The sequence below is a fragment of the Leopardus geoffroyi genome, chromosome D3 (genome assembly GCF_018350155.1).
Source record: "Leopardus geoffroyi isolate Oge1 chromosome D3, O.geoffroyi_Oge1_pat1.0, whole genome shotgun sequence".
In the NCBI taxonomy this organism is placed as follows: Eukaryota; Metazoa; Chordata; class Mammalia; order Carnivora; family Felidae; genus Leopardus; species Leopardus geoffroyi.
In genome coordinates this window covers 16,843,162-16,870,475 of record NC_059339.1, presented here as the reverse complement: position 1 = coordinate 16,870,475, position 27,314 = coordinate 16,843,162, and the positions used below count along the sequence as shown (strand labels likewise).

The window sequence follows — 27,314 nt, the reverse complement described above, 5'->3', positions numbered from 1 at the left end:
AGTGTCTCTATTAAATCCTCCCCTAATTATCTATTTTGAGTGTGCCATCTGTTTCTTATGCAGACCCTGACTGATACACCTACCACATGTGTCAGCCTGTTCTAGGCCCTGCACCGCAGTGTTTTTAAAAAGTAGCAAAATTAATAATACGATATGCTACTACTTTGTACTTATTCTCAATGTTCACCTTCTCACAAGGCTATAATAACAACTCAAAGATAAAACCTAATTCCTCTTTACAACATAATTGTGCAGTAGAGTTTGTATGAGCTAAATATAATTCGGAGAACAAGCTTTTTCGTGTCATCAAAATTCATGTTAACAACTATAAAGGGAGAACTGCAGAACTGATGCCCTTGAGATTTAACAGAAAACATATTCCAGTATTGAAATCAATCACACAGATATTCAAAAGCCTACTAGGTGGCCAGAAAGGTGCTGATCTTAGTGAGAAACAACACAGACGTGGGCTCTTACTTCATGCAATTTGTTCTTGTGTTACACGCTAAACATACTCCTAAAAAGTTGAATACCAATTGTATTTCCATAAATCAAAAAATAGTTGTATGATCATGGTGAGCGTATCCTTCAAATAATAATTTGGTAAAATAATCACCCTTTGATCTTTTGAACAGATTTTTTGTCCATCCAAAGTACTTCAAAAGAAATTTATCTTTGGTCTGTAGGGAAGATTGGTCTCCTTCCGTGCTCCTGGAATAGGAAAAATTGTGGAATAGAATTTAGAGGAAAGATAAGGGAAGTACCATTTATAGACCACATATAGAATGCCAGGCAGTTTGCATCTGTTAGCATATTTAATCCTGGAGGTATATACGTATTCCATTGTTCCCTTATTTTCTACTTCTAAAAAAAAAAAAAAAATTAGAATGGCAGGTATGAATTCAAAATCCAGTTTTGTTTTTTTTTAACAAGGAAGCAAAGCAAAAACATTCAATGCAGGACTCTAAAGATCATATTACTCCTCAGCTTCGCTGGCTTCCCACTGCTTAGGATCAAGTCCAAAATTCTTTACACTGTCACTGCTCCCGCCTCAGTTCTCTCCACCAGCCAGGCTTCTTCCCACTTGAAGGCCTTTGACCTCTGTTCCCACATCTGTCTGCAACCTCTTCTTCTCCCTTCTTTTCCAGGCTCACTCATACTCATCCCTCTGGTTTCTGCTCAGTTTACACTTCCCAGGGAATGTCTGTCCCCCCAGCTGGGCCTATGTCACTGCATCCCTAGTGCCGAACACCAGAGAAGGGCTGAACGCTCATTTGTGCCCCGTCGCAACGAATGGGGAAGGGTTGCCCAGCGGGGCTGCCCAGCCTCATGGGGGCCAGATCTACCATTTCCCTAGGAGGGGGTTGCCTTTGCCCCAGGGGCCTGCCAAATCCTCCCTCAAAAACGGAAAGGCCAAAAGAACCTCCTTTGAGTTTCAAGAAGGTCTTAGCTTTCCCTCTCCCCATCAAGCAGACCTACAGTCGCTCCAGGACCCTCTAGCTGAGGTGAGAACAAAACGGCCCCACGTATCCCAACAGGGTCATGACCTTCCTCCCGCCTCACAACTGCCCTCTTGTATCAGCCACGTGATGCAGAAGCTGCTCATGCACCGGAGAAGTGTTCCTCACGGGATCTCTCTGCCCTAGCCCAGATGTTGGGGCATTTCAACCTGGCCCGCTTGAGGGCTGGCAGAATTAGGAGAGGGGTTTGCGAGGTCACTTGGGAGGTCAAGGTGGGGTTGGGTTGCACTGCGCATAGCCCAGTAGCAGGCACTGGGCTAAAATATCTCATTGAATACTCCCAATGGCTTTGTGTAGTGTAGGGATTGATAATGTCCGTTTTACAGATGGAGACACTGAAGCTCGTGTGGCAAAAACCAGGGACTTGTCTAATGACAATCCTCGGATTTGAACTCCATTTTCTGTCTCCCAGACACCAAGTCTTCTTATGTCCTTGATCATCCTTCAACAGTAAAGGGAGGGATGCCCTCTCTCCTTCCCTGTTGAACCTCAGGGATTCATGTCCTGGCTGTGTGACTTTGGGCAAGTCATGTCACCGCTGAGCCTCAGTTTCATCATCTGTAAGATGACAGTATTGCCCTCTGGCCATTACTTATGAAAATTAACTTTTTTTAAGGTTATTTATTTATGTTGAGAGAGTGCACGCAACAGCAAGGGAGGGGCAGAGGGAGAGAGAGAGGGAGAGGGAGAGGGAGAGGGAGAGAGAGAGAGAGAGAGAGAGAGAGAGAGAGAGACTCCCAAGCAGACTCCAAGCTGTCAGCACAGAGCCCGACATGGGCTTTAACTCACAAACCTGGGGATCGTGACCTGAGCCGAAGTCAAGAGTCCAGCGCTTAACTGACTGAGCCACCTGGGTGCCCTGAAAATTAACTTTTCTAGAAAAAAATTTGGTCATGCCTACCAGATGCCAGGTACTGCACTAGGTAGGCCTGGGGTGTACCAAAGCAGAAGAGATCATGTCATTAAAAGATAGTGTACAATAGGAGATGCTAATAAATTCCAAAGCCCATCAAGAATATATACAGGGGGTTACATAATGGCAAGTGTCATGAAAAAAAATTGAGCAGGGAAAGGGAATAAGGAATGTATTGCATGGGCACAGGTTTAAGTAGAATGGTCAGGGAAGGCCTCATGAGCAGTTGGCATTTGAGCCGAGACCTGAGGAGCTGAGGGAGGAAGACCTGCCAGAGATTATTCTAGAAACCTGGGAGAGTTTGGACCCATCTCCCATTAAGAACAGATGAGATCTAAAAATGGGCCTGGCATCCCCATTGAAGCTTGCAGTTCTGTGGGCTTCCCTCATTGGAAGGTGGGAAGCTCTACTGTGGGTTTCTCACAGCTGGTCCTGGGGAAGTGGAAACAGCCTGTTACAGGTATAGGGATTCACAGTCAACAAGCCTCTTCCTTGCATCTCCAGAGAAGCAGGTGTTTCTATCAGTTGATTCAAGAAGGGTCTGCCATGCCCTTGGAAATTTCTACTTTCTGCTCCATTGAAACCAAAAAGAAGCAGGAAGACAGGATTAGGACCTGTGCTGACATTTTTCTGGAATGTCCTATCTCAGCCAGGTTCCCAAATACATGTTGAGGCTCATTCACACAAAGGCATCTGCTCAGAACCCCTAACAGATATGAGAGTGCTGGCACACACCCGCTCCCAGGCTTGAACACTTTGCACGGGAAAGTCGAGTCTGGGAGAAAAATATCAAGCCAGGCCTTGAGGAGCTCTCCTTTTAGCAAGTATTCTGAAAAGAATCCTCAGGAGCCAGGCTGAAGGGATAGAGCCCTAGGACTGTCCAAACTGGGAGGCCACTGAGTCCAATAGACCGAGGCCCAGAGAGGTAAAGTTAGCTGCCCAAGCTCACCCAGCAAGTCCAAGAAAATCTCAGTGAACTCATGCAGTCAACAAAAATGTTTTGAGCACTATATATGCACCAGGCACTGTTCCTGACACTAGGTGTGAGGCAGCGATCAAAACAGACAACAATTCCTACCCTCTGCAGTGGACATTCTGATAGAAGGAGAGAGACAATGAAAGGATAAACTAGTAATACATGTAGTATGTTAGATAATGGAACTGTCATGGAGAAAAAACATGAGCAGAGAAACAATAAGGAATGTATTGCACGGGCTCAGTTTTTTTTTTTTTAATTTTTTTTCTTAATGTTTATTCATTTTTGAGAGATGGAGAGAGACAGAGCATGAGTCGGGGAGGGGCAGAGAGAGAGGGAGACACAGAATCCGAAGCAGGCTCCAGACTCCGAGCCGTCAGCACAGAGCCCGACGCGGGGCTCGAACCCACAGGCTGTGAGATCATGACCTGAGCTGAAGTCGGATGCTCAACCGACTGAGCTACCCAAGCTCCCCTGGGCTCAGTTTTAAGTAGAATGGTCAGGGAAGGCCTCACAAGAAGTTGGCATTTAAGCAAAGACCTGAAGGGGCGCCTGGGTGGCTCAGTCGGTTGAGCGGCCGACTTCGGCTCAGGTCATGATCTCGCGGTCTGTGAATTTGAGCCCCGTGTCGGGCTCTGTGCTGACAGCTCAGAGCCTGGAGCCTGTTTCAGATTCTGTGTCTCCCTCTCGCTGACCCTCCCCCATTCATGCTCTGTCTCTCTCTGTCTCAAAAATAAATAAACATTAAAAAAAAAAAAAAAAAAAAAAGGCCTGAAGGAGGTGAGGGAGGGAGACACGCTGGTCTCTGGGGGAAGAGCGTCCCAAAAGGAGGAAAGAGAGTGGTGGCCCCAAGGCAGGAACATACCTAGTGTGTTCCTAGGAGCAGCAAAGAGGCTTCTGGAGTGAAGTAAGCGTGAGAGAAGGTAGGAAGTCAGAGGAAGCAGGATCCAGATGGTGTCTGAGCTTTGTAGGCCACTAGGAGGACTTTAGCTTTTACTCCGGATGAAAAACCACTGGAGAGTTTGGGGCAGAGAAATGACACGATCTGACCCAATAAAAAAGCCTAGAGCTGCTGCTCTTCATTCACTCACTCAGCCATGTCCTAGGTGCCAGGCACTCTGCTGGTGACAAGCCGGACAGCCCCAGAGTGAGCCACGGGGCACTTGCGTGTGCATTTTGTGCTGACTAGAGAGTCCAGAGCAAAGAGAAAGGAGGCTCAGCTGGTGGCCTTCCCCCCACCACTTGCCTTCCCCGCCTGGCCCTGCAGCCTGGGCAGAGGGGCCCCAGGTAGCTACAAGGCTCCATGCTCCAGAGGCTGCTAGAACCTGCGGGTTATAAATAGCATCTCCTGCGCTGCGAATCGAGCTGCTCTGAGTGAGTCAGAAGCTTGGAGCCACAGCCCCTCAAACTGCAACATCACTCCCTAACCCCACCACCCCACCCCCGGCTCCCTCACTGGCCTCTTCGTCAAGGCCAGGCCTCTGCTTCTCACCAGGACCCCCTCTGACCCTGTCACTCCCCACTTACCCCAGGTGGTACCTCCTGGAGCACTAGGAAGCCCACTGGTTCCTTAGTTCCGAGGGGCAGGATCGCATGATGTTGAAACACCCAAGATCTGGAGCCCACCCGGATTTCAGGCCCAGCGCTCTCTTTTCTGACTGTGTGACCTTAGGCAAGTCACCTCCCCCTTGGGTGCCCCATTTTCCTCATTCATAGTAATCATAGTATTATGATAATAATAGGATATTATGGTAGTATGATGACGCTAATCATGACAGTACTTACTTTGTGGAAGTAGTATGGGGACTCACCAAGATACCCCACCTAGAGCGCTTCGCCCAGAAGCTGGCATATAGTAGCTGTTCAGTTAATGGAATGATAGTCCCTGTGCTCAACTAGATTGGAATCCAGAGAAAGGTTAACGATAAGTAAGAAAATGGCAGCTTCAGTCATTCTGCGGCGTATCTACCATGTGTTTGAAGTTCGGTTCCTGACTCATGTTGCAGGATCCCTCATACTCGTAACCGAGCACATTGCACCATCTCCATCTTACGGAGGAAGGAACTGAGACTCAGAGAGAGAGCTGTGTGACTGTCCAAGCTGCACGGTGCCGATGCCAGGTGAGGCGGAATCTGGTGTCAGCAGAAAGGCATAGCCTGGTGAGGGGCCGGGGCGGGGGGTGTGGTGGGTGCAGGTGGCCACGTGTTCCTAGCCCACCCCATATCTGCATACCGCTGTTGTGGGGGGGAGGGGAGCAGGCAGGTGGGGGTGCAAAATATCTCTGCTTCCTCTGACATCCCTTCCGCTTTCCTGAGCTGAGAAGCTCTCTGCCACCCCACCCCCCAAAGCGTAGACTAGCTCTCCTCTGGGTGATATTGAGTGAAACTCTCTCTACTAACAGCTTCGCCAAAGATCTGTCTGTTTAATAATTTTTATATGTCACCCACATTGTTTAAAGAGGAAGGTGACAGTGGGGCACCTGGATGGCTCAGTCAGTTAAGCGTGTGGCTCTTGATTTCAGCTCAGGTCACGATCCCATGATTCGTGAGATCGAGCCCCCGTGTCGGCAGGGCTGTTAGTGCAGAGCCTCCTTGGGATTCTCTCTCTCCCTCTCTCTCTCTGCCCCTCCTTTGCTCTCTCTCTCTCTCTTTCAAAATAAGTAAATAAACTTAAAAAAAAAAAAAGACGAAGGGAATAGTGATAATTTGGCTTCATTGACACCCCCACTTTGATCCTACAGGATTGTGTCTGGTCACCCTCTCCCCCACCCCGGCAAATCCCAGGTTCCAGAGACATCCCTGTAAGTCCCTTCTTCCTCCATGCTGAAAGCCTTGTAAAGTAGTAGAAAGGGCATGCATTTGGGAGTCAGACAAATCTGGGCTCCCTTCTGGCTCTGTCATTCCCTGCTGTGTGAGCTCAAGCAAGTCACTTTACCTCTCTGAGCCTCATTCACTTATCCATTCATTCAGCAAATGCATACCCAGCAACGTCAACCATGGACCAGGCTCTGCTGTGGCTCCTGGTGCTGGAGCCGTGGATGAGAGAGACAGAACCTCTGTCTTCATGGGGGCTTTCGTTCTGGCCGAGTAGAGGAGAGACATAAGCAAACGATTTCAGAAGTGATGTGTGAATGAAGACAATGAAACCAGGCAATGCACTTATAACTGAGGTGGGGGCGAGGGTGAGCTCTCTCTCTTTCATCAGATAAGGTGGTCAGGGAAGAGGTGATGGTGATTCTTCTGAATAATGAGAAGGAGCTGGCTGGGAGACCTCAAGGCAGCGGGGAGAGGAGGCATATGGGCCTCAGGAAGGGAGTGGGTTTTGTGTCGGAGCCGGCATGGTGGGAGTGAAGTGAGCCAGGGGGACAGGGTGAGGAGATGAGGTCAGAGAGGTAGGCAGGGGCTAGATCACAGAGCGCCTAATGACGAGCATCCCAAGTTTGTGCACTTGTGCGCATTTGGTGAGATGATGCATCATCTACACAGGGCCTGGCATACAGTGGGTGCTCGATACGCAGTAACTGTTATGATTCTGAGCCTTCCTTGTCTTCCTCCACCGCCCAGGGACCCTCGTGTCCCTCCCCTGCCTCTCAACCCCCTTGACCCCACCGGCTCTCCCTGGTCCCAGGAAAAGGACAAGGACACTGGCAAGCATCATAGCAGGAAGGAGAAAGTAGTCCCCACCCTCCCTCACCCCTTCCCCCTCCAAACCCTCCCACTGCAGCCCAGTGATTTTCCTGCCTCTCACAGGCGATTTTATTAAACATCTCGAAAAAATATTCTCTCACTCCCTCTCTCTTTATTTATAAAAATCAACTTAACACCCTGCTCCTTTGTTCTATTTGGAAACTGGAACAGCCTGGTTTATATTTAGCCGAAATCCTGCTCCTTTCCCCACAGACTCCAGCACAGCCCAAAGAGCTAGAGGGGCTAAGGAAGGAGAAGAGGGGAGGCTGGGGGAGGAAAGGGTGCCGCAAAGGACAGAAGGGTCCCCCAGAGGCCCGGGGCTCGGCTAAGTCCAAAGGACCCGGAAGGGTAAGATCTGAAGAGTCCTTTCCAGGATGTGGGGTGCCCCAAGTCCAGGCTTGCCCACTCTCTAGTCCCATCCAGATGTCCCCAGAAGAAGAAAGACAGGGGAGATAGAATAGAGAGAAGAGAAACCCCCAACCCTAATCTGGAACCAGGCTTGGAAAGGCAGTCAGTACAAGGCAGTCATTAGGGGTGTGAGTCCTGGTTCAAAGCCAAACTCTCCTCTGCCCCTCACTAGCTGCCTGCTCCTGGGGAAATTAACGTGTTCATTAGAGTGTGTGTGACACATACTATGTGCTTGATAAATGATAGTTATTGTTATTAATCACTGTCGGCTCAAGGAAACTGTTCATCTCGTCAAACTTCAAGGCTCCGCTCAAAAGCCGCTTCCTCCATGAAGCCTTCCCAGATTAAAACCTATCTGGTCAGCTAAGAGCAGTGGGCTAGACACTGGGGCTATGGAGAGGAATGAGCAGGAACATATGGGGCCTCCAATGTGATCAGAAATGGACAGAGAACATACCAGGTTCCAGAAGAGACTTTAGCTCCACTTGGGCAAGGCCAATTCTCCTTTGTTCTCTGCTGTATCTGTAGAGCTAAAGACAGCACCTGGCACATGGAAAGACAGCATCAAATAGTGGTTAAGAATATATCTGGGTAGGGGCGCCTGGGTGGCTCAGTCAATCAAGCATCCGGCTCTTGATTTTGACTCAGGTCATGATCTCACAGTTCATGGGTTCAAACCTCACCTAGGGCTCTGAGCTGACAGTGCAGAGCCTGCTTGGGATTCTCTCTCTCTCTCTCTCTCTCTCTGCCCCTCCCATGCTCACCCTATCAAAATAAATAAATGAACTTAAAAAAAAAAGAATATATCTGGGTAAAGAAATTGTGTTATGTCCATACAATGAAATACTATTCCTCCATAAAAAGGAATAAAGTACTTAACACATGCTATAGTGTTAATCAACCTCAAAAACGTTATGCTAAGTGAAAGAAGCCAGATGTGTAAGGTCACATACTGCACAACTCCATTTATATGAAGCATCCAGAATAGGTAAATCCATAGAGAAAGAATGCAAATTGATGGCTGCCAGGAGCTGTGAGGGAGAATGGGAAGTAACTTCTTAATGGGGTGCAAGGTCTCCTTTTGGGGTGATAAAAGGTGTTTTTGGAACTGGATAGAGGTGGTGGCTGTGCAATGCCACTGAATTGTTCACTTTAAAAATGGTTAATTCTGGGGCGCCTGGGTGGCTCAGTTCGTTAAGTGTCCGACTCTTGGTTTTGGCTCAGGGCTCAGATCATGATCTCATGGTTCGTGAGATCGAGCCCCTCATCAGGCTCTGCGCTAACAGCACAGAGCCTGCTTAGGATTCTCTCTCTCTCTCTCTCTCTCTCTCTCTCCCCACCCAGCTCAGAATAAATAAATGAACTTAAAAAATAAAAATGGTTAATTGTATGTTATATGAATCTTACCCCAATTTTCTTTTTAAAAGGACATATATGGGTCCACTTCATGGTCATGTCAATTGATGTGAGAAAACATTTGATAAAATTGACACCTATTCATGATTTAAAAACAAAAACAAACTGGGGTGTCTGGGTGGCTCAGTCGGCTAAGTGTCCCACTCTTGACTTCCGCTCAGGTCATGATCTCATGGTTCATGAGATCAAGCCCTGCATCAGGCTCTGCTCTGTCAGCATGGAGCCTGCTTGGGATTCCCTCTCCCTCTCTCTCTACCTCTCCTGTGCTTGCGCTCATGCTCTCTCTCTGTAATAACAATAGTAGTAACAATAACGATCATTTATCGTTTATCTCTCTGTCTCTCTAAATAACTAAACATTTAAAAAATAAAAACAAAACCAAATGTGAGCGGGGTCGAAATAAAGAGGACTTCTTCAACCTGTTGAAGGGATTTTTCAAAACACCTGCAGCTGGGGGGCCTGGCTGGCTCAGGCTGTCCAGCGTGCAATCTTTTTTTTTTTAAATTTTTTTTTTAAGGTTTATTTATTTTTGAGAGAGAGAGAGAGAGAGAGAGCGAGCATGAGTGGGGAAAGGGCAGAGAGAGAGGAAGACACAGAATCAGAATCCTAGGCAGGCTCCAGGCTCTGAGCTGTCAGCACAGAGCCCGATGCGGGGCTCGAACTCATGAACCGTGAGATCATGACCTGAGCCGAAGTCGGACACTTAACCCACTGAGCCACACAGGCGCCCCTGTCCAGCGTGCAATCTTGATCTCAGGGTCAAGCCCCATGAAGGGCCCCATGAAGAGATTACTTTTTAAAAAAATTGTTTTAATCTTTAAAACCTACAGCTAACATATGCTGAAAGTCTGAACGCTGTCAGCCCTAAGACTGGGAACGAGGCAAAAATATCTGCTCTCACCACTTCTCTGCAACGTTGGACTGGAGGTCCTTAGCCAGGACAAGAAGGGAAGAAAAAAATGGGGGAAAGGATGAAGTTAAATTGCGTCTATTTGCAGATGACATGATTATGCATGTAGAATATCCTAGGAATTCACAAAAGAAAGAAATCTCTTGGAACTAATCACGTTATTTAGCAAGATGAAAGGATACAGGATCAATATATGAAAAGGCATTTCTCTATACTAGCAATGAATAATTGGGAAGCGAAATGTTTGAAAACATTTCTAATAGTATCAAAAAAATAAAATATTTAGGGATGCGGTTCGTAAAACACGTGCAAGATTTGTACACCAAAAACTACAAAATCTTATGGAAAGACAGGAAAGACATAAATAAATGAAGAGATATACTATGTTCATGTATAAAATGTCCCTTCTCCCCATACTGAGGCTACAGAGTCAGGGCAATCCTAATCAAAATTTCAGCAGGTGTTTAGGGGCACCTGGGTGGCTCACCCTTGATTTCAGCTCAGGTCATGACCTCACGGTTCATTCGTGGGATTGAGTTCCGAGGCATCAGGCTCTGTGCTGACAGCAAGCAGCCCGCTTGGAATTCTCTCTCCCTCTCCCTCTCTCTGCCCTTCCCCTGCCTGCCCTTGCTCTCTTGCTCTCTTTCTCTCTCTCTCTCTCAGAATAAATAAATAAACGTTTTTTTAAAAGAAGGGAACAGGGGCGCCTGGGTGGCGCAGTCCATTAAGCACACTAGGCGTGGAGCCTGCTTAAGAGTCTCCCTTTCCCTCTGCCCCTCCTCCCTCACTCTCTCTCAAAAAAACCAAAACAAACAAAACAAAATAAAACAAAAACAAGAGGCACCTGGATGGCTCAGTTGGTTAAGCCTCAGACTCTTAGTTTAGGTCATGATCTCATGGTTTGTGAGTTGGAGCCATACACCGGGCTCTGCACTGACCGCATGGAGCCTGCTTAGGATTCTCTCTCTCCTTCTCTTTCTCTGCCCCCTCCCTGTCTCTCTCTCAAAAATACATAAATAAACTTAAAAAACAGAAAAGGGAACATACTGCATCATTTCATTTATATGAAGTTTCAAAACAGACAAAACCATCAATAGTGACACAAAGCAGATCCGGGATTGCCTAGAACAGGGCCCAGGAGGAATGACTGCAAAGGGGCATGAGAAAATTTGCGGGAAGAAAAATGTTCTAGAACTTCATTATTGTTTTTTTATCACATGTAAATTATGTCCCAATAAAATTGATTTTAATTTTTAATATTTATTTTTGAGAGAGAGAGAGAGAGACAGAATGTGAGCTAGGGGAGGGGCAGAGGGGGAGGGAGACACAGAATCCGAAGCAGGCTCCAGGCTCCGAGCTGCCAGCACAGAGCCCGATGTGGGGCTCGAACTCACAGACGGTGAGATCATGACCTGAACCAAAGTCGGACGCTTAACAGACTGAGCCACCCAGGCGCCCCTAAAATAAGGCCACTTGAGTTGAATTCCTGGTTTTGCTTCTTACTAGCTGCATAATCTTGGGCACATTGTTTCATTTTTCTGTGCCTCTATTTCCCCAACAGAGAAGTGACAACAGTAATAACAATACTTCCCTCATAGGATTTTTTTGTTTTGTTTTGTTTTTGTTGGTTGGTTTTTTGTTTCATTTCATTTGTTTTGTTAGATAAGCTCATGGGACTTTTGAAAGGATTAAATGAGCAAATGTATTACGAACTGTGGTAGCCAGCCTCTAAGAAGGCATCGGAGGATTCCTGCCCGCTCGGAGTCCCCTCCACAGCAAATAGGCTGATCTGTGTAACAAATGGGATATTGTCAAAATGATGGTCTGTGGTTTTGGAGACTAGGTCAGAAAACGCATTGAGCCTGCTGCTCTTGGATCACTCTTTCTAGGGGAAGCCAGCCACCAAGTCATGAGGCTTTTCACGCAGCCCTGTGGAGAGGTCTGGATGGCAAGGAACAAAGGGCGCCTGCCAACAGCCAGCGCCAGCTTGCCAGCCATGGAGGTGAGCCAGCTGGACCCTTCCGATGACTGGCTAACAGCTTGACCGCAACCTCAGGGGAGACTGGGAGTCAAAACCACCCCCGCTGAGCTGCTCCCAATTCTTGGCCCACGGAAACTGTGCAAGGTAGTAAGTGTTTATAAGGCTTTTAAAGCCACTGAGTTTTGGGGGGAATTTTTACGCACCGATGAACAACGGATATAAGCAGTAATGATAAGAGCTGACGTTTTTGAGCATTTATCCACATGACCTAGTACAACCACTAGTAGGTGAGAAACAGAATAGCTTCCATTTGTCTGTCCAGAACCACTCTCCATCCTTTCCCAGCCTGCTCTGTGCCCACGGAGACTGACCTGTTCAGAGTCAACAGACTCCTATATCTTTTGGCCAATGGGGAGCCCCGAGGAAGAGATGGAAGGGAGAGGGAAGAGAGAGGTCAGGCTATTTCTTCCTCTGCTCCCTCCCTGCAGGGCACCTCAGGCTGGCTCTGTCCCTCAACAGAAGGTCACAGCTTCTCCCTCAAGGTGGTTCACTCCATACCCTTCTGAGTCCTTCTGAGCCCTGGAAGGCTCCCTTGACTGAGTCCTTCTGAGCCCTGGAAGGCTCCCTTGACTGAGTCCTTCTGAGCCCTGGAAGGCTCCCTTGACTGCCAGGCCTAGGGAGGTAAGAGCTCTCACACTGCAACTGGCCCAGGAATGAACTACCCCTTTGCGATTCCCTGACACCCCGCTGACATCTAAATAGTCCCTTTATTCAGCCTTCCTCAAATTATCCAATTTGAGTATGCCATCTGTTTCCTTCTAGGACTGACTGGCCACCCTAATTAAAATCCCCCTACTTTACAAAGGAAGTAGAAATCCAAAGAGGACCAAGGAGATAACTCCGAAACAAATGGAAAGGCAACAGAGGCCACCCAAGAGGGGCACTCTGAAGGCAAAGGGCACTGATACATACTTGCTGACTGACTGACTGAATGAATGAATGAATGAGTGAATGAATGACTCGGTAGGCACCAGGAAGGACTCATTTGCCCTACTTCCTGGAAGGCTATGGATACTAAAACAGGATGTCAGCAACTGAACTACTTCAGCCAGACAACTGATAACCAGCTCCCCAGCCCAGCCCAGAGCTGGCTTCAGGAAGTCCTGCGTTGGAAGGATTAACACACAGCCTGGGACACCAAGGAAGCAGCCCCCCACCTCAGTGAGACTCAAGAGTTATTTTTGAAAAGCAAGCAAGGCCTGCGGGCGGCCCTGGCAGAGCGCAGAGCTGGAAGAGAGAGCCAGAAGCAGAGAGAACAGATACAGCAGAGCCCACGCCCCATCCCTGTGACGTCACCCCCACGCACTGTGACATAACACCGTGGTGGGGGGGGGGGAAGGGGTCTTGCATCCCCCCTTGGGAATTTTTTATTAATTGCGGCAAGATATGCATCCTATAAAATTTACCCTCGGGAATTTCTGAGCCCCTCCCACCCAGGCTGACTGACATCGGGGAATGAATTCCAGCAGGAACAGGGAGTCAGATCACCAGCCAAAAAAATTTGTGTCCAAATGGTGTGTGAGATTTTGCTCAAGTCTGGAAAAATCCTCAAACCAAAGAGAGGGTCACTGCTATACGGCAAAGTCAGGGGCCAAGGATTAGGAAGGGGTTGGCATCCTTCACCTGGAAAAAAGAGTGGGAAGGCAGGAATGGCTGTGGGGCAGGGGAGGAGAGGAGCAGAGAGCAGGTGTTGAGGCTGGAGTCTGAGCTGAGAGCTGCAGGGGGCAGAGAGGGAGCAGCCGGAACAGTAGCTAATGAACCCTGTAGATGACAGGAGAGGTGTTTGCAACTGGGGGTGGGAGGTCAGAGGCAGCCAGAGGGAGCCATCAAGGCCCCAAAATAACTCTCGCTTCTGCCAGGAGGCTCTGGAACTAATCAAGGTAGGGATAATCCAAAAATCCATCAGAGAGAGGTTGCTGAGAGGGCTTGCGTCTCTAAGCGGGGATTGGAGAGGAGGGAAATTAACAAAAGATGTGGTTTGCAGTGAAGCGCTGTCATCCTAGAAGATGGTGCCAACATGAAGGCAAGGTCTTTCTAGGGTTCCCCTCTCACTCAACAGTAGTTGAGTGCCTACTGTGTGCCCAGGGCTATAGCATACAGCTAAAAATGTGAGCTCTGCAGTCAGCCTGCCTGGGTTTGAATCGATCCCTGCTTTGTTTCTTGCTGGCTGTGTGATCTTGAGCAAGTCACTTTTTCTCTGCTCTGAGCCTGTTTCCTTACCTGGAAAATAGGGATAAAATTCATCCTTGCCCCATAGGATAGGTGAGAATAAGAGGTCAATGCATGAGAACTTTTTTTTTCTAAATGTTTATTTTTGAGAGAGAGAGAGCATGCACAAGAGTGGGGGAGGGGTGGGGAGGGGCAGAAAGAGAGGGAGACAGAAGACCCAAAGAGGGCTCTGAGCTGTCAGCACAGAGCCCGAGGCAGGGCCCAAACTCATGAGCCATGAGATCATGACCTGAGCCAAAGTCGGACGCTTAACAGACATAGGGACCCAGGCGCCCTTCAGTACATGAGATCTTTTAATAGGAATCCTCCCAGCAACCTTGGGGAGCGGGGTGGTAGCCTTCCATCTCCTCACCTTACAAAGGGGTAAACTGAGGCTCAGAGAGCCCAAAGCTACATGGTTAATAAGTGTCAGGAGCCTGATTTAGGTCAGTCTACACCAGAAACCTGTGCGTTCACTAGGCCCAGCTGCCCTGGCCCCGCCTAGTTGGCAGCTTGGAGGACAATAGTCTACAAGCAGGGCCCAGCCCCTCACCCACCACCTCTCTTCCAGGCCCCATGTAGGGAAGCAGATCCAGCGTGGACATTGGAAACCAGCCTCTGGGTAAGACATGTGGGGTCCAGTAGGGAGAACGTTGCCTTCAACTCACTGTATGACCTTGGCCGAGTCCTTTCCCCTCTCTGGACCTCTGATTCCCCAGTTGCAAGACAAAGGGGTGGTAATAGGTGATTGTAGTCCTGGCGAGTCTAGGTTCTGTCTCGCTGTTCTCTCCCAGAGCCTGGTGCAAGAGGCAGTGAGGACAGGGCTGAGAAAGAGACCTGGGCAGCTACAAGGCAGTCGTCCCTGCATGTTCCCTTCGCTTCCTCTGGGGAGTGGGTCTAGGCAGAGGGAACAGCAAATGCAAAAGTTGGAAAATGAGAGCAGGCATGGCATGTCTGGGGAGCTGCAAGCAGGATAATCTAGGAGCCTGGTTTATTCGTCCATACGATTATTCAACCATTGTTTATTACTTTGAGCCAGACATTGTTTTAGGCACTGGGGACACAGCAGAGATCAACATAGATGAAACCACATCTTTGGGGAGCTTACATTGTAATTGGGGGAAATGGAAAAACCAAGTAAACACCACTAACCAGGATAGTTTCAGGATGGGACCAGTGCTCTATGAATAATAGCAAATATCTATAAAGCATCTACTAGGGGCCAAGCATGGTTAGCAGATGTTAAATAATGTTATTTTTACTATGATCCTACGAGGTACACACTATTATCATCATCCCGATTTTACAGCTGAGGAAACTGGCACCTAACTTGCCCAATGCCACACAGCCAGGAAGCAACAGAACTAAGATTCAAACCCAGGCCATCTGGCTCCATTGTGCTGGCTGGTGGGGAGAGCATTAAGTAGGGCAATTCATTCAGAGAAAAGCACTCTACAGTGGTAAAATTTGAGCCAAGACACATAATAAGACACCGGCCATGGGAAGCCCAGGAGACAGAAGGTTCCAGATGGAGCACTGAGTGCACTGAGTACAAAGAGTACTTTGTACTCAGTGCAAAGGCCCTGAGGCAGCTAGGAGCTTAACAGGTTGGAGGGAGCGCAAGGAGGCCAGTTTCAGCTGGAGCAGAGGACAGAAGAGGTCAGAGGGGTACAGTGCAGACACATGGAGGGAGAGAGGAAGCACAGGGGTTGCTCCCAGGATCTTCTCAGCTGGGATGCAGAGAAGCATGGTCTAAAGTGGCACCGACAGGCATGACACCCTCCTCTCCCTGCTTCAGGCCAATTTGGTCCAGGCAGAGCTGAGCTTCCCCCAGGGTCTATTGCTGGGAAAGAGCCCCAGCTGGGCTGCCTGCCTGCCTGCTGTTTATCTGCTGTCGCACCTCCACTAGGCGGCCACCTCCATGACTGATGGAGACCGGAAGGACTCCCCCCACCATTCCTCACTCTCATTCCTAAATCCACATCCTCCCTGGCCTTGGCCTTCCCGCAGACACACGAATGAGGACCTCTCGTTCCCCAGCAGAGGCCAGACTGCCTCGCTCCTGCCCTCAGGGATCACCTAGGCCTGAGTCTAGTCTAAGCCAAGCAAGAGGGTGGAGTGTTCCTCAGCCTGGCCTAGTCCTATAGGCCGGAGTTAGAATCCAAATTCCACCTCATGTGCTCTTGGTCAAGTAGCTTCACCTCTGGAAGCCTCAGTGTCTACATCCAAAAACTGGGAATAATGCCCCTTAGGGTCACTTTGAGAATTAAATATAATGAGCCTGAGAGGGAGCTTCTGAGGGCTGGAAATGTTCTGTATAGCTCTACCTAGGAGGTAGTATGTATAACAGTTAATGAAGTGTGCCCTGTAGGTTTGTCCATTTTATACTATGACCATTATAGCTCAGTTTTTTAAAAAGGGCTAAGTGCCTGGCCCACGATTAGCACCACGTAAATGTCACCTAGTATTAGTGTCAGGTGTTCTGTAACTATTCCTTGAATGAAAACTTTAGTGTCCTTCCCTATTTCATTTATCACGTATGTGATTCCCAGTGCTCTCGGTGACTGGATGCTAGGGGAGCCCAAACTTAACACATCCAGGACTGAGCTCTTCCCTTCACTTGAGTCTTGCTCTTCCCCAAGGCTTCCCCATCCGCCCAGATCAGAAATGTGAATGTCACTCGGCCCACCTGTTCTTCTGCCCTCCTTCCCCAAGCCCTCACAGCCAACCCACCACCAAAACTCTCTCCAAAGAGAGACCCCAACAATTCCTTCCCCTCACTGAAAGGGCATGCTGACCGGCAGTCACGAGATAGAGCTTAACCACATGCAAAAGAATGAAGCTGGACCCCTGTCTCACTCCATGGACAAAAATGAACTCATTGGATCAATGTCCTAAATGTTAGGAGCTAACACTACAAAACAATTAGAAGGAAAGATAAGGGTAAATATTCATGACCTCAGACTTGGCAGTGGATTCTTAGATTTGACACCAAAAGCACAAGCAATAAAAGAAAAATAGATAAATGGGATTTTATGAAAAGTAAAAATCTGTGTGCAAAGGACATTATCAAGAAAGTTAAAGGGGCACCTGGCTGGCTGTATCAGTACAGCATGTGACTCTCCATCTAGGGGTGTGAGTTCAAGCCCCACATTGGACATGGAGCTTACTTAAAATAAAAAAATTTTTAAGTGAAAAGATGGGGGCGCCTGGGTGGCTCAATCAGTTAAGCGTCTGACTTCGGCTCAGGTCACGATCTCCCAGTTCATGAGTTCAAGCCCTGTGTCGGGCTCTATGCTCACAGCTCAGAGCCTGGAGCCTGCTTCAGATTCTGTGTCTCCCTCTCTCTCTGCCCCTCCCCCACTCATGCTCGCTCTCTCTCTCTCTCTCTCTCTCTCTCAAAAATAAACATTTTACAAAAATAAAAAATAAAAATAAATAAAAAGTGAAAAGACAGCCTACAGAAGGGGAAGAAATGTTCACAAAACATTTCTGATACTAAACCCCTGATAAGGGTTTAGGTTCCCGAATATATAAAAAACTCTTAGCAACTCAACAACAAAAAGACAAACGACCCAACTAAACAATAGACAAAGAAGAGATACAACAGGCCAAAAAGCACATGAAAAGATGTTCAACACCCCTGGTAATTAAGCAAAGGCAAATCAAAACCATAATGAGATACTGCCTCACATCTACTAGGATGGCTTCATTTTTTAAAAATTTAATGTTTATTTATTTTTTGAGAGAGAGAGAGAGAGAGAGAGAGAGAGAGGAGAAGAGGCAGTGAGAGAGAAGGAGACACAGAATCCAAGGCAGGCTCCAGGCTCTGAGCTGTCAGCACAGAGCCCGACGCAGGGCTCGAACTTGTGAACCGTGAGATCATGACCTAAGCCGAAGTCAGACACTTAACCAACTAAGCCACCCAGGTGCCCCATATTAGGTTGGCTTTAATAAAAATAAAAATAAACAGTCAACAGTAGGTGTCAGCAAGGATGTAGAGAAATAGGAACCCTCATACATACTGGTGGGAATGTAAAATGTTCAGCCACTGCAGAAAACAGCTTGGTGGTTCCTCGAAAAGTTAAACATAGAGTCACCATATGACCCAACAATTCCATTGCTAGGTATATACCCAAAAAAATGAAAAACAGGCAGTTGGGGTACCTGGTGGCTCAGTCAGTTAAGCATCTGACTCTTGATTTGGGCTCAGGTCATGATCTCACGGTTCATGAGATCGAGCACCTTGTCGGGCTCTGAACTGATAGCGTGGAGCCTCCTGGGGCTTCTCTCTTTCTCTTCCCGTCTCTCTCCCCCTCCCCCATGCTCTCTCTGTGTCTCAAAATAAATAAATAAACTTAAAAAAGCAAACAAACAAACAAGGGGCACCTGGGTGGCTCACTCAGTTGAGCATCCAACTTTGGCTCAGGTCAATCTCACGGTTCATGAGTTCGAGCCCCGCATCAGGTTCGCTGCTGTCAATTCAGACCCTGCTTCAGATCCTCTGTCTCCCCCCCCTGCCCCTTCCCCACTCATGCTCTCTCTCTCTCAAAAATAAATAAACATTTAAAAAGAACCTTAAAATATTTTTTTAAATAAAAAATAAATTTAAAAAAAACCCAGAGACTCAAACAGATAATTATTTACTGATGTTCATAGCAACATTATTCACAATATGGTAGAAACAACCCAAATGCCTTTCAACAGATGAATGAACAAGTTATGGTCTATCCATACAATGGAATATTATTCAGCCATAAAAAGGAATGAAGCACCCATGCATGCAATTTGGATGAACCTTGAAGACATTACGCTAAGTGAAAGAAACTAGACACAAAAAGTCACATTTATAGGATTCCTTTTATATGAAATACCCAGAACAGGCAAATCCACAGGGACAGAAAGCAGGTTCCCAGAGACTGGGGAGGGAGGCAGGGAGTAATGGCATAATGAGTATGGAGTGTTCTTATGAGGTGATTAAAAAGTTGAAATTAAGGAGGAGAGTTAAGCGTCAGACTCTTAACTTCGGCTTATTGGTTAATGAGTTTGAGCCCCACATCAGGCTTTGCACTGACAATGCGGATCCTCGGTCTCCCTCTCTCTCTGCCCTGCCCCCACTTGTTTTCTCTCTCTCTCTCAGAAATAAATAAGCTTTTTTTTTAGAAGTTGAAATTAAGGAGAGATGTTGGTTGCAAAACATCGTGAATGCATCAAATGCCACTAAATTGTGCAGGAGGAAAAGGAGGAGGAAAGGAAGAAGTGTTGTTTCCCCTGCCCTTGAATCAGGCTAGTCTTGGGACTGGTTTTCACCATTAGGATGCAGCAAAAGTAATGTTCTGAGACTTTGAGCCCAGGCCTTAAAAATCATGGCAGCGTCTTCTTGGAAGCCACCTGCTACTCTGTGAGAAGCCCGAGCCCCATGGAGAGGCCCACATGGAGGTGAACTGAGGCCCCGCAGCCAACAGTATGCCCAGCCAGCAGCCAACGCCGACCGCCAGCCATGTGGATGAGGCCATTTTGGAGCCCTTGGGGCACCCCTGTGCCCCCAGCCAACACCACATGAGACAGAACTGCCCTGTCACCCCCACAGAATCATTTAAAAAGTTGTTGTTTTAAGCCACAGAGTTTTGGGGTGATACACATAACCGATTCCACTTCTGCAAACATCACGAGGCCACCCATTGCTCTCCACCCCCACCCCCAGCACCCCTAGGCCAAGTCTCTCTTCTCCCTCCAGGCAGCCACCTCCTCACTGTCTCCCCACCTTCAGTTCAGCCTCTTGGGGTTCCCCCTCCTCCAAAGCCAGAGGGACTTCTAGCCCCCAAGCACATTCTCTCAGCCTTCCAGATAGCAGCCAAGCCCCTTAGTGTGGGCAGCAAAGCCCGGAATGACCTGACCCCATCCATCTCTGTAGCTCTGGCCCCCCTCACCCACACCTCCAGCCCCTACTACTCACACTTCCTGTGACTCAGCACCACCACAAGCTGTCGCTCTGTCTACAACCCTCTTCCCTGCCACCCTTCTCTCCTGGCTCTTTTTGTCCTTGGGCCTCAGCTCGGACATCACCACTTCCAGGAAGCCCTCCCTGACCTCCCAGACTGAGTTAGGTACCTCCTCATGATACCTTGTCTCCTTTCTTGGCCTCATCACAGTAGCTGCCTCTGAATTGCTCTTGACATTTTAGCAACCTGTCTCTCACCACACCGTGAGCAATTTCAGGGTAGGAACAAAGTCTTCTTCGTGTTCTCAGAGCCTAGCACAGGTTCGGCACATAGTAAGTCCCCAGAGAAACCCAAAGGAATTAGGTAGTGTGGGCTGGGGGCCACCTCACAACTCATATGGGACTGTGTTGGGGGGCGATCAATGTCAAGGCTGGGAGAGTGGAGCCCTCCCCCATGTGCCCAGCTCCTTACTGCACCAAATGAACAACTTGCCTGTCTCCCCAGTAAAGAGACAATGACATGCAGTGGTTACTTGTAATGAGTTACACAGGTGGGCAGCTCGGGTTTCACATCCTGGCTCTGCTACCTCCTAGCTGTGTGACCCTGAAGAAGTGACTTCACCTCTCTGAGCGCACTCCCGTCATCTGTAAGACAGAGCATGATAATGGCTCCTCATAGGGAGAGATCAATGAGATGATATAGGTTAAAATGCTTAGCACAGTGACTGGCACATGGCAGGCTCCTTGAAATGTCAATTGGTCTGTTCTTGCCACGCTGTGAAGCTAGAGGATCAAGGCCCAGCACTGTGCCTGGCAAATGGCAGGTGTTCAGCCAAAGCCTGAAATGAATAAGGAATCTGGTGAGAAAACATGACAATCATAACAGCACACAAGTTCTAACTCATCCAATCTTCGCTACCACTAAAGGAGGTAGGACTATTATTCTGCACATTTTACAGGTAAGGAGATTGAGGCCCAAGAACATGCAGTGTTGGTAAGTAGTGGAGGTTGGATCGAACCTAGACGGTCTGAGTCCTTTCCCCCTTCAACCGCTACCCTAGACTACCTCTCAACACCCAAGGTCTGCTTCTCCTGTCAGCTTGGGCTTCTACCCAGCTTTGTGATTTCAAACACATGAATCTCTCTCTGGGCCTCAGTTTCCCCGCCTGCCAAGAGAGAATCGTAGGAGACAATGTTGAAGGGCACTTTCTATCGGTCTAAGAATCCAGGCCCTGGCCAGCGTCTGGCCGGTGCTGGTGACCTGCTGTCCAGCCAGCCCCAGCTAGGGCAACGTTTTCCACGGGCTAGACTGTCACAGGTGGTCACTGCGTACTGGTGGCTACCCTATATCCCCACATTGGGAGGAGTCTGGCCTCTGCTTATTCCTGCCCCCCCCAGGGCCCCTGAGGGAAGCTGAGGCGGCCACCCCCAGATGTCTATTCCTGTCCCTGGCCTAGCGCCGTGCTGGGGAAGCAACAGCTATTTTGAGGCCCTTCTCCCTCCAAGTATAAGCGGTGGGAAGGCGCTGGGAACATCCCGAACTAGGAGGCCGCCCGGCGCAGCCTCACCCTGGATCTGGGCCACACCAGCCCTGTGGCTCTGCCCCTTTTTCCAGCTCTGGCGATGTGATCGCTTCTGATCACAGCCACCAGAGTGGGATAATCCAGGAGAACCGATCCCAAAGGACTTCTGCTAGAGGCTGGAGCACAGGGTGGCTGGGCCTTGCCCTTCGCGGAGAGGACTGGAGCAGCCACAGCTGGACACACCAGCTGGGAGAAGGGACTGCTCTGAGCTTGAAGCTGAGGAAGACAGTGTTCGGGGCAATAATATAAAACTACCCAGCATTGCTTGAGCGCTCGTGATGAGACAGGCCCTGTTCTAAGCACTTGGCATGGAAGGAAGTCACTTAATCCTCACAAAGAGGAAAACATCTCTGAGGTTCAGAGAGGGTAAGTGATTTGCCCAAGGTTGTACAGAGGGTGAGTGGCTGAGTCAGGACTTGAACACAGGCAAGCTGGCCCCAGAGTTCATGCTTTTAACCACTTTTCTTCCCTCTGAACCTTGCAAGCCCAGGGGGCTAAATATAAATTAGGGGAAAGAGCACTGGCTTGAGAGCCAACCCCCCTGCCCCCACCATGTCATTCCCAGTCATGTAGCCTGGCCAGACCATGCGGTGAGTTCAACGTCCTCACCTGCAAAATGAGGGTGATATCATCCACTTCCAGGGTTGAGGTAAGGATTAGTAATAACACACTTTAAGTCCTGCAGCTCAGAAACTCCTCTGAATTATGAAACTAACATATGCACATGGTAACATAGTCTGGTACAAAAGGGGTCCCAGTAAAAAGGGAGTTCCCCTCCTACTCCACATATTCAATTCCTCCCCCCAGAGGCCACCATCATCAATTGCTTTTGTATCACTTTTTGGAAATTCTCCATGCACAGAAAGACAGAAGTTCTATCGGATAGTGATTTAGAACATGGACTGTGGTACTGCCGCTTACTAAGCACGTGAAGCATGGGCAAGCTATGTGTTCTCTCTGGGCCTCAGTTTCCTCACCTGGAAATTAGTTAATAAAATTAAGTTCCTAGTTTAAAGGGCAGTTGTGGGGGTTAAATGAGTCAATCTATGTAAAGTGTTTAGAACACTCTCTGGCACATGTCCAATACATATACACGTACAGCGGATCCTTTCTGATAGACACTGAGATAGGCTTTTGCTACCACAAACAACGCCGCAAGATGCATCCTCATTCACCTGTCATTTGGCACAAGTGCGAGGATCTCTGTGAGATAAATTCCCGGCGGAGAAACTGCTGGGTCAAACAGTAGTGCCCTTGTAGTTTCAATTAATTGTTAGATGAGTGAGCCCCCGCAGCAGGCAGGGGAGAGGGGGAAATGGTCCACAAGGCAGGGAGGACGAGCGAGGAGTGAAATGCAGTGCTCTGTCTCTGAGGTCCAGAGAGGGCCATGTCTGAGGGATGCAGCCTCAAGGATGCAGCAGTTCCCTAGGCCCCTGGTCAGGCAGATGGAGGGTTTAATTTCATCCAGATTGTTCCCATAAAGGTTTTACAGGGAATTGGTTGATTGGATTAGAGGAGCAGGAGCCCCTAATGAGCAGCAGCTGCTTAACAAAATGTCAAAGCAGATACAATTTTCCTTTGCCACTATCCACCATGGCAGCATCCAGGCTCTTGATAGGGACCCCTGGATGCCAAAGTCCCTTCAGAACGACGCCCTGATTGGGTTCACCTTCTCTGAACATCCTTCTAGGTCACAGACATCCCAGAAGAGGTAGAGAACAGGGGGTTAAGAGCACAGGTGTGGGGGTAAGACAAAAGGTCTTTAGTCTGCTGAAATTACGGCATGACCTTGGGCAAGTCATTTGCTCCCTGAACGCAGAGAAGAACGTGACCCACCCTCGCAGGGTTGTCCGGAGGACTAAATGAAGTCAAACACGACGTGCTTACACGGTGCCTGGCACACAGTGAGAGCCTAAGACATGCAAGGGCAGAAGATCCCCAGGAAGACTAAAAGCGGCTACTCTGGACCCCACCCCATAAGCCCCTGGGACACCGTGCACAGTGGTAGCTTCCCATCCCCTATGTAAAGAGAGCGTTTTAGCAGTTGCCTCACCCACGTCCTAGGGAACTTCCAGATGCTCTAGTCTGTGAAATGGGACTTGTGACTTATGTTTCCAAGTAAGTTTTAAAGTTCTTGCCAAAGCTAATATTCCATCTTGTGTCTGATCCAAAAGGGCAAAATGAGGGTGGGAACTCTCAAATGAGAAGGAAAAAAAAGACACTTGGAGAAAGTTTCCCAAGCACCCCCATCTTCCCTTCATTTGTCTGGTCCGGGACCTACTCTTCAGAGAAGTCCCCGGGGAAACAACAGCAAGTACCCCCACTGCTCCAGGAAGAACCTGAATCAGGTAAGCGCACAGGTTCGGGGTCCAATCACGATTGGCCTACTTGGGCCTGAGCTTTGTGCCCAGGAGTTCGAGCCTCAGCGCCCTTCCTCACCTGTAAAGTGGGGAGAATACTGGCTCTGTGGGAGAGATTCGAGGCGAGACCGCGGGTGAGCGCCCCGCCCCTGCCGGGCTGGCCTTCCGCACCCCGCACCCCCGGGGCACCTATGCGTCGCGCCCCGCGCATCCGCCGCCCGGGAGGAGGCAGCCGCCCTCCACGCCTCCGGGGGCGGATTCCCTAGCGGCCTCCCGCGCCGCGCGGCGGGGACCCGGGTGATTGCAAACAGCCGCCGGCCTCATTAGGAGACGTGTAATTAGCGGCTGGCGGAGCCGGAGCCGGCACGGGCTAATTACCGCGGGGAGCAGGCTGCACCGCCCACGCCGCCCGCCCCCGCCGTCGGGCCACCATCGGTGTCTGGACCCTCGTGGGGCGGACAGAGGAAACGGACCTGGTCCGGAGGAGGGGAGGCCCAGAACGGCCCCAGTGTGCCGGCTCCGGGGGCTACGCCTGGGCGGAAGGCTAGATCATTTTCACTCAAAATTGCGTGTACTGTGTGCACCCCCCGTGCCAGGCGTTTTGCCCACGTTATCTCGTTTATCTCATATCCACCCTACAGCGAGGAACCATCGTCATCCTGTGGCACAGATGAGGAAACTGAGGTCGAGGGACATGAATTAAACTCCCGGGCAGCACGTGGCTGGAAAATGGAGAGGGAACAGACAAAACCGTGCACCGGACAGCGGACAGCAGCCGGATAGACGAAGGCAAGGACTCGAGTCGGATGGCCTTGGGTTCGAATTCTAATCTAGCTCCTTCCTGGATGTAACTTTGGTCTGAGCCCCAGCTGCATCAATCAAATGGGCGTGATGTTGGGATTAAGTGAATTGAAAGCTAGGAAGTATTGGGGGAATTATTTTAGGGACGCGAGCGGAGTGGGCGGGAGGGGGGCGGTGCTCTGAGGCTCTTTTTCTATTCAGCGCACAACAGGCCTCTGACGCCCCCTGCTGGCCAAATGTGGACGCTGGCGAGACCGTTTGGGGATAAACAGGTTGTTCTTGGAGGAGGAAAGGTAGCAGTAGACACAGGTCCCCCAGCAGAGCCACTGCCCTCTCGCCTCCCCTCCACCCCTTCCTTCCTCAACATGCCTCCTTTAAGGTGGCGAGGAGTTGAGAGATGGGGAAAACTGAGGATTCCTTCCAGATATTGCAAATAAATGGCCTCCCTCCGCGGACCTCACAGGGCCAGCCAGTTCCACAATTCTACAAACAGGAATGAGTATTAAGACCAAGGTACAAAGCTGTGCACCAGAGTACCGGGTCTGACAAAAAAGTCTGGAACTAATTTGAATGTCTGTCATTGGAATAGTGACCATTTTAGCACTGTTACATCCAAACAATGCAATACTGTGCAGCTGAAAAATAACATTGCATAATGGCTGACATGAAAATATAGTCAAACAGACTGAAACTTAAAGACATTAGGTTTAGCAAAAGGAGACACACACATGTGCTGTTGGATATCCATATAAAGTTCAAGTACGGGCAAAGCTTATCTTATGAGAGAAGTCAGAACAGAGGCTACTTCTGGGAAGGTTTTAGAAAGCAAGGAAATTTCTTAGGTATGGAAATGCTCCCTCTTAATCGGGGTGGTAGTTACAAAAGTCAGTCTAGACATATGTAAACATTCATTGAGCTTTACACTTAATATGTACATTATACATGGTATACCTCAATAATACAGTTGTAAAAAAAGTCATAAAAAGTGCTAAACACTTCGACCCCTTTTTTTTTTTTTGCATAGATTTTTAAATGTTTGTTTATATATTTTGAGAGAGAGAGGGAGTACAAGCAGGGGAAGGGTGGGGAGAGAGGGAGAGAGAGAGAGAATCCTAAGCAGGTTTTGTGCTGTCAGAGAAGAGCCCACCTCGGGACTCAATCTCACAACTGTGAGATCGTGACTTGAGTCAAAATCAAGAGTCAGATGCTTAACTGAGCCACGCAGGCTGCCCCTTGATGCTATCCTTAGTAAGAAAATAAAAGGAAAAATATAATTTAACATAGGGCAGCAGTTCTGTTTTTTGTGTCAGGACCCCTTTACATTCTTAAATTTATTGAGGATCCCGAAGAGTTTTTGCTTTTGTAGGATATATTAATACTTACCATTGATACTAAAACTGAGAAATGTGAAGATTTCAAGTACATATTAACAAAATAAAACTGAGAAATGTTTAAAACAATACAAAATCCCATTAGCCATCAGAATGATGTCAGCACATGTCACATAGTCTCTGGAAAACCTTACTGTCCACTCTGAGAAGTGAAAAAGGCAAGTAACATCTTAGTATTATTATTAAAGTAATTTGACCTTGGGGACTCCTGAAAGGGTCTCAGAAAATCCAGTGGTCCCTGGACCTCACTTTGAGAATTGCTGGCACAGGGGGACAGAGCAGGAAGAAAATACACTACATGATAAATTATTCGCTCTCAGTGCTGGGGTTATAATTTATTTTTATTTGCTTCTTGTACTTTTCTGTTTAAAAAAAGTAAAATGTGGGGCGCGTGGGTGGCTCAGTCCCTTAAGTGTTCCATTTTGGCTCAGGTCATGGTCTCCAGTTCCAGGGTTCAAGCCCCACGTAGGGCTTGGTGCTGACAGCTCAGCGCTTGGAGCCCGAGAGCCTGCTTTGAAAAAATCTCTCTTTCTCTCTCTCTCTCTCTCTCTCCCCCCTGCCCCTCCCCCACTCGCGCTCTCTAAAAAAAGTAAACATTAAAAAAAAAAAAAAAGTAAAATTTAACGATCAAGGGTTGGTTGTTTTTGCAAACAAAAACCAAGACAGTACACCCGTCTCCATAACATTGTTGAAAGACCCAAACAGTAATAACATATTTGGCTGTAATAAAAAAATTAAACTGAGCTCTAACCTGAAACTAAGGGTCCGATTTCCCGTGTCAATCCCAGGCGTATAAGTGCAGGGTCTTGCCCTCTTAAATTCCACCGTCTAGTCTAGGGAGTGAATATAAATGCATACACAACTGTATTGCAAGGTAACAGAAAACAGACATCCCGAGGGTCCCAAATGCAGCAGCTGCCTCCTACACAGATTTGCAAACTCCGGCGTGGAGCAGAACCACCCAACGCAAGCATACACCACGGAACCGCGGACCTCGACCACGGAATACCTAAACCTCAACAAGGCAGTCCAGCAGGGCGCATGCGTCCTCCAAACGTTTGCGGGAGGTGGGGCTTAAGAGAGACTGACATTGGGCTCGGCCTCCCAACACTCTAGCCCCGCCTTCTTACCCTGCTTCCCTCTCTGAGTGGCTGCAAGAT

General features: G+C 48.6%; 1 long non-coding RNA gene across 1 annotated transcript; it reads right to left on the bottom strand.

Annotated features, from left to right (window-relative positions):
* Window positions 1-294: 294 nt before the first annotated feature.
* Window positions 295-27,212, bottom strand: LOC123588011. Its single transcript, XR_006707650.1, has 4 exons — window positions 26,906-27,212; window positions 7,961-8,046; window positions 6,390-6,487; window positions 295-711 (listed from the first exon to the last, which is right to left on the bottom strand). It is a non-coding gene; the product is annotated as an uncharacterized LOC123588011 (long non-coding RNA).
* Window positions 27,213-27,314: the final 102 nt, after the last annotated feature.